Source organism: Pongo abelii, chromosome X (assembly GCF_028885655.2).
Source record: "Pongo abelii isolate AG06213 chromosome X, NHGRI_mPonAbe1-v2.0_pri, whole genome shotgun sequence".
NCBI classification, from domain to species: Eukaryota; Metazoa; Chordata; class Mammalia; order Primates; family Hominidae; genus Pongo; species Pongo abelii.
Window position 1 is genome coordinate 158980307 of NC_072008.2, and position 6751 is coordinate 158987057.

Below are 6751 nucleotides of genomic sequence, written 5' to 3' on the forward strand. Positions count from 1 at the left end.
TACAATGAAAAAACTAGGAACTCAGTGCATGGGATTAATGGGATATGTGACACAAAAGAACAGGTTTATATAACTCCAAAATTATAGAAAATATTAAAATTGAAGCACAAGAACAAAAATAATCGGGAAAAAAAGATAGAGCATAAGACATATGTAGGACAGAGTAAAAAAAAACTAACAAATATGGAATGGGAGAAGAGAAAGAATAGGGCAGAAGCAATACCTAAAGAAATAATATTCAAAAAGTTTACAAAATTAATAAAAGACATACACCCACAGAATCAAAAAACTCAGTGAATCATAAACAGGATAAATAAAAAGAAAACCACACCTAGGCACATCATAGTCAAGTTGTTAAAAAAAACAAAGAGACCAAGAAGCAGCTTCTCTGCTCCTTCTGGAATCTCTGCCTGGTTCAGCCCACCTGCCTCCACTCCTGCCTCCACCATGTCCATCAGGGTGACCCAGAAGTCGTACAAGGTATCCACCTGTGGCACACGGGCCTTCAGCAGCCGCTCCTACACGAGTGGGCCCGGTGCCCGCATCAGCTTCTCCAGCTTCTCCCGAGTGGGCAGCAGCAGCTTCTGGGGTGGCCTGGGCGGAGGCTATGGTGGGGCCAGCGGCATCGGAGGCATCACCGCCGTCATGGTCAACCAGAGTCTGCTGAGCCGCCTTAACCTGGAGGTGGACCCCAACATCCAGGCCATGCGCACCCAGGAGAAGGAGCAGATCCAGACCCTAGGCAAATTTGTCTCCTTCATCGACAAGGCACGGTTCCTGGGGCAGCAGAACAAGATGCTGGAGACCAAGTGGAGCCTCCTGCAGCAGCAGGAGATGGCTCAGAGCAACATGGACAACATGTTCGAGAGCTACATCAACAACCTTAGGCGGCAGCTGGAGATTCTGGGCCAGGAGAAGCTGAAGCTGGAGACGGAGCTTGGCAACATTCAGGGGCTGGTGGAGGACTTCAAGAACGAGAATGAGGATGAGATGAATAAGCGTAAAGAGATGGCAAATGAATCTGTCCTCCTCAAGAAGGATGTGGATGAAGCTTACATGAACAAGGTAGAGCTGGAGTCTCGCCCGGACGGGCTGACTGACGAGATCAGCTTCCTCAGGGAGCTGTATGAAGAGGAGATCCGGGAGCTGCACTCCCAGATCTCGGTACGTCTGTGGTGCTGTCCATGGACAACAGCCCTCCCTGGACATGGAAAGCATCATCGCTGAGGTCAAGGCGCAGTAGGAGATCGCCAACTGCAGCCTGGCTGAGGCTGAGAGCATGTACCAGGTCAAGTATGAGGAGCTGCAGATGCTGGCTGGGAAGCACGGGGATGACCTGCGGCATACAAAGACTGAGATCTCTGAGATGAACCGGAACATCAGCTGGCTCCAGGCTGAGATTGAGGGCCTCAAAGGCCAGATGGCTTCCCTGTGGAGGCCGCCATCGCAGATGCCGAGCAGCTTGGGGAGCTGGCCGTTAAGGATGCTAACGTCAAGGTGTCCGAGCTGGAGGCCACCCTGCAGCGGGCCAAGCAGGACATGGCGAGGCGGCTGCGTGAGTACCAGGAGCTGATGAACGTCAAGCTAGCCCTGGACATCGAGATCGCCACCTACAGGAAGCTGCTGGAGGGCGAAGAGAGCCAGCTAGAGTCTGGGAGGCAGAACATGAGTATCCATATGAAGACCACCAGCGGTTTTGCAGGTGGTCTGAGCTCGGCCTATGGGAGCCTCACAAGCCCCGGCCTCAGCTACGGCCTGGGCTCCAGCTCTGGCTCTGGCGCGGGCTCCAGATCCTTCAGCCGCACCAGCTCCACCAGGGCCCTGGTTGTGAAGAAGATCGAGACCCGCGATGGGAAGCTGGTGTCCGCGTCCTCTGACGTCCTGCCCAAGTGAACAGCTGCGGCAACCCCTCCCAGCCTGCCCCTCCTGGGACTTGCCCAGAGCGCGGGAGGGAGGCCCCTGTGCAGGGGAGCACCGGGAACAGAAGACACACCTGAGGGCTCAGCTCTAGCCCTCAGCCCATCCTTGGGGAAATGTGCTGCCTGAGGACCCCCCTTGCCCACGCCTCCAACTACAAAACAATTCAATTGCTTTTTTTTTTTTCCGGCCAAAATAAAACCTCAGCTAGATCTGCAAAAAAAAAAAAAAAAGATACAGAATCTTTAAAGCAACCAGAGGAATAAAAGACACTACATTTAGAAGAACAACTGGAAAACGGAAGGCAGATTTCCCAAAAGAAACAATGTCAGTCAGAAGGTAATGTTATAACGTTTTTTAAGTGCTAAAGTAAAAATAAGCACATAGAACTACCAACATATAATTCTACACCCAAAGAAAATATTATTCAACAATGTGGGTGAAATAAAGAGGCTTTCATATGAACAAATATTAAAGGAATTCCTCACCAGCAGACCAACACTGAAAGAAAACTAGACAAAAACAAAGAAAATTCTTCAGTCAAAAGGAAAATTATGCTAGATGGAAACATGAAAATGCAAAAGGGCATGAAGAACACCGGAGAGAATAAATACATGGGTAAAAGTAAATATATATTTAGATTGCATAAAACAGTAATTATTAGAATATTTTGTACAGTCTAAATTATATGCAAAATGAAATGTGAAGTGAAAATACTTGACAAAAATAATGCAGGAGGGTGAAAAAAGGGGTAAGCACTGTTTAAAGTTTCTAGTAGCATAAAGATGTAGTATAAATAGTTTGTATTTGACTGTAATAAGTCAAAAATTCCTGCTGTAATTTCTAAGGTAGCTACTAAAATAGCGGAAGAAGATATAACTGACAAATTAATAGAAAAAACCATTCTAAATAGAAACATTGACTATGCTAAAAGAAGGCAAGAATGGAAGTAAAAGGGAATATGAAACAAGTGATTCAAATAGAAACTTGATGATTTAGTGGCAAATATATTCTAAACCAAATTATATATCAGTAATTAAATTTAATAAAAATAAGTCAAATATTTACAAGTAAAATATTAAGATGGTCAGAATGGACTTTTAAACCCAAATATATGCAAGTTACAAGAAATATAGTTTAAATATTAACATGGCAAAAGTTTAATATAAAAGGACTGAAGGGAAGTCATGAACCAAAAAAATAGATAATGAAACTGTAATCAGGAAAATCAAGAAGCAATACTAGAGAAAAAGAAAGTTATTTCATAATTATAAAAGGATCAATAAAACAAGAAGACATTATCATAGTCCTCTGTGGGAAGTGTTAAAGACTTGGTGGACATCTTCAATCTACCTCAAGTCTCAATCAAGATAACAGCAGAGATTTTTGTGGAAACTGACAAGCTGATTCTAAAATCCATGTAGAAAAGCAAAAAGCTAAAATAGTCAGAGGCAATCTTGAAAAAAAAAAGAACACATCTGGAAGACCTACACTACCATATATCAAGCTATGGTAAATAAGAACTGTGGTATTAGTGCAAGGATATACTAACTGGAATGGTTATAGATATAATGGAATAAAATAAAGAATTCAGGAAAATATTATCACCCAATTTTTTTTCATAAAGGTGACATTGCAGTGCAGAGGTGAAAGTGTAGTCTTTCAAATAAATAGTGCCATATTAAATGCACATTTTTATGGAAAAAACTGCAGTTATATCACAAAGTCACACCATATGAATTGCAAATGAGTTGAAAAATTTTATGTCAGAAGTAAAATAATAAATATTTTATAGAAAATAAGGATAACCTCTTTGTGACTTTGATATAGGCAAAGTTTTTTTTAAAAAAATAGGACACAAAAAACACTAACCATTAAAGAAAGAAATGGTAACTTAGACCACACTAAAATTAAGATCTGTTCATCAAAAACACCAATAAAAAATGAAAAGGTAATCCACAGGATAGGAGATGACATTAGAAATACATATATCTGGCAAAGAACTTCTACCAAGAATATATAAACATAGATAGATAGATAGATAGATAGATAGATAGATAGATAGATAGAAAAAGACAACCTATCTAAAAAACTAGACAAATGAACATAATGAAAAAGATATTAAAATATCCAACAAATATTTGAAAAGCTGTTTACCTTCATTCTCATCAGAGATGCAAAGAAGCAAATTAAAACCACAAAGGATAGTACTATACCATCACCTGAAGAGCTACAATGTAGACAAAAAGTATTAAATACCAAATGTTGACAAAAAATGTCTAGATATGATATCCTGGTAAATGTTTAACACCTGGCTCTCTTAGAAATGAATATGTAAGATCCCTGATTTATGGCTTTTTTTCCAGTCTTCATACTGTAAATACTACCACAATAGCCAATTTCAGGCAGCCATCCTGAGACCACTGAATGCAGAATTGAGAAAAGATGCCCACAACTGGTCCTTGAAAGCCAGTATGACCCAGCTCCAGAACACTACCAATGTGCAGCAACAATAATTCTCACATATTGTTGGTGGGAGTGTAAAATGATACAACTGGTTTAGAAAATCGGCAGTTTCTCCTAAAGTTGAAGACGTGCATACCCTTATTACACAGCACTTCTACTCTGGGGTATGTACCCAGCAGAAATCCATACATGTGTTCACCAAAAGACATGTTTGAGGATTCTCGTAACAGTGTTAATATCAGTGTTAATATGTAAAAGTTAAAATCTGGACACTACCCAAATCCCCATCAACAGTTTAAAGGATAAACAAATTGTAATATCGTGAAATAATGGAGTACTATGCATCATCAGTCAATAAACTGCAGCCCACAGGAAAAATGTGACCAGTCCCTTATTTTTTTATAGCCCCTTAGTGAAGAATGTTTGTTACATTTTTAAATGGCTACATTTTTAACAGTTATACAATTACCTACATAAAGTCATCAATTTTGCCTCTTGACCTACAGGGATTGTGCAATTTGCTATCTGGCCCTTTAACAAAAAGTTTGCTGATCTTTGCTATAAATCAGTGAGAGTGAATGATTTACAACAGGGATCTCAAAGTATGGCCCCTGGATCAGCAGCATTAGCAGCACCTCAAAACTGGACTCCCAGCCTCCACCCCAGACATACTGAATCAAAACTCTGGGCGGTGACCCAGCGATTCATGCTTTAACAAGCCCTCTTGGTAATTCTGATGTATGCTAAAGTTTGAGAACCAACGATCTACAACTCTAAACATGAATAAATATCACAAACATAATGTTGAGTGCAAGAACATAGATGCAATAAAGAACATACTATCGGGGAGGAGCCAAGATGGCCGAATAGGAACAGCTCCGGTCTACAGCTCCCAGCGCGAGCGACGCAGAAGACGGGTGATTTCTGCATTTCCATCTGAGGTACCGTGTTCATCTCACTAGGGAGTGCCAGACAGTGGGCGCAGGTCAGTGGGTGAGCGCACCGTGCGCCAGCCGAAGCAGGGGCGAGGCATTGCCTCACTCGGGAAGCGCAAGGGGTCAGGGAGTTCCCTTTCCTAGTCAAAGAAAGGGGTGACAGACGGCACCTGGAAAATCGGGCCACTCCCACCCGAATACTATGCTTTTCCGACGGGCTTAGGAAACGGTGCCCCAGGAGAGTATAGCCCGCACCTGGCTCAGAGGGTCCTACGCCCACGGAGTCTCGCTGATTGCTAGCACAGCAGTCTGAGATCAAACAGCAAGTCGGCAGCGAGGCTGGGGGAGGGGCGCCCGCCATTGCCCAGGCTCGCTTAGGTAAACAAAGCAGCCTGGAAGCTTGAACTGGGTGGAGCCCACCACAGCTCAAGGAGGCCTGCCTGCCTCTGTAGGCTCCACCTCTGGGGGCAGGGCACAGACAAACAAAAAGACAGCAGTAACCTCTGCAGACTTAAATGTCCCTGTCTGACAGCTGTGAGGAGAGCAGTGGTTCTCCCAGCACGCAGCTGGAGATCTGAGAACGGGCTGACTGCCTCCTCAAGTGGGTCCCTGACCCCTGACCCCCGAGCAGCCTAGCTGGGAGGCACCCCCCAGCAGGGGCAGACTGACACCTCACAAGGCCGGCCAGGTACTCCAACAGACCTGCAGCTGAGGGTTCTGTCTGTTAGAAGGAAAACTAACAGAAAGGACATCCACACCAAAAACCCATCTGTACATCACCATCATCAAAGACCAAAAGTAGATAAAACCACAAAGATGGGGAAAAAACAGAGCAGAAAAACTGGAAACTCTAAAAAGCAGAGTACCTCTCCTCCTCCAAAGGAACGCAGTTCCTCACCAGCAACGGAACAAAGCTGGACGGAGAATGACTTTGACGAGCTGAGAGAAGAAGGCTTCAGACGATCAAATTACTCCGAGCTACGGGAGGATATTCAAACCAAAGGCAAAGAAGTTGAAAACCTTGAAAAAAATTTAGAAGAATGTATAACTAGAATAACCAATACAGAGAAGTGCTTAAAGGAGCTGATGGAGCTGAAAACCAAGGCTCGAGAACTACGTGAAGAATGCAGAAGCCTCAGGAGCCGATGCGATCAAATGGAAGAAAGGGTATCAGCCCTGGAAGATGAAATGAATGAAATGAAGCGAGAAGGGAAGTTTAGAGAAAAAAGAATAAAAAGAAACGAGCAAAGCCTCCAAGAAATGTGGGACTATGTGAAAAGACCAAATCTACGTCTGATTGGTGTACCTGAAAGTGACGGGGAGAATGGAAACAAGTTGGAAAACACTCTGCAGGATATTATCCAGGAGAACTTCCCCAATCTAGCAAGGCAGGCCAACATTCAGATTCAGGAAATACAGAGAACGCCACAAAG

At 43.4% G+C, this 6751-nt stretch overlaps 1 pseudogene; it reads left to right on the plus strand.

Moving 5' to 3' along the window:
- Positions 1 to 432: 432 nt before the first annotated feature.
- LOC100935767 (keratin, type II cytoskeletal 8-like) lies at positions 433 to 1893 on the plus strand (annotated as a pseudogene).
- Positions 1894 to 6751: the final 4858 nt, after the last annotated feature.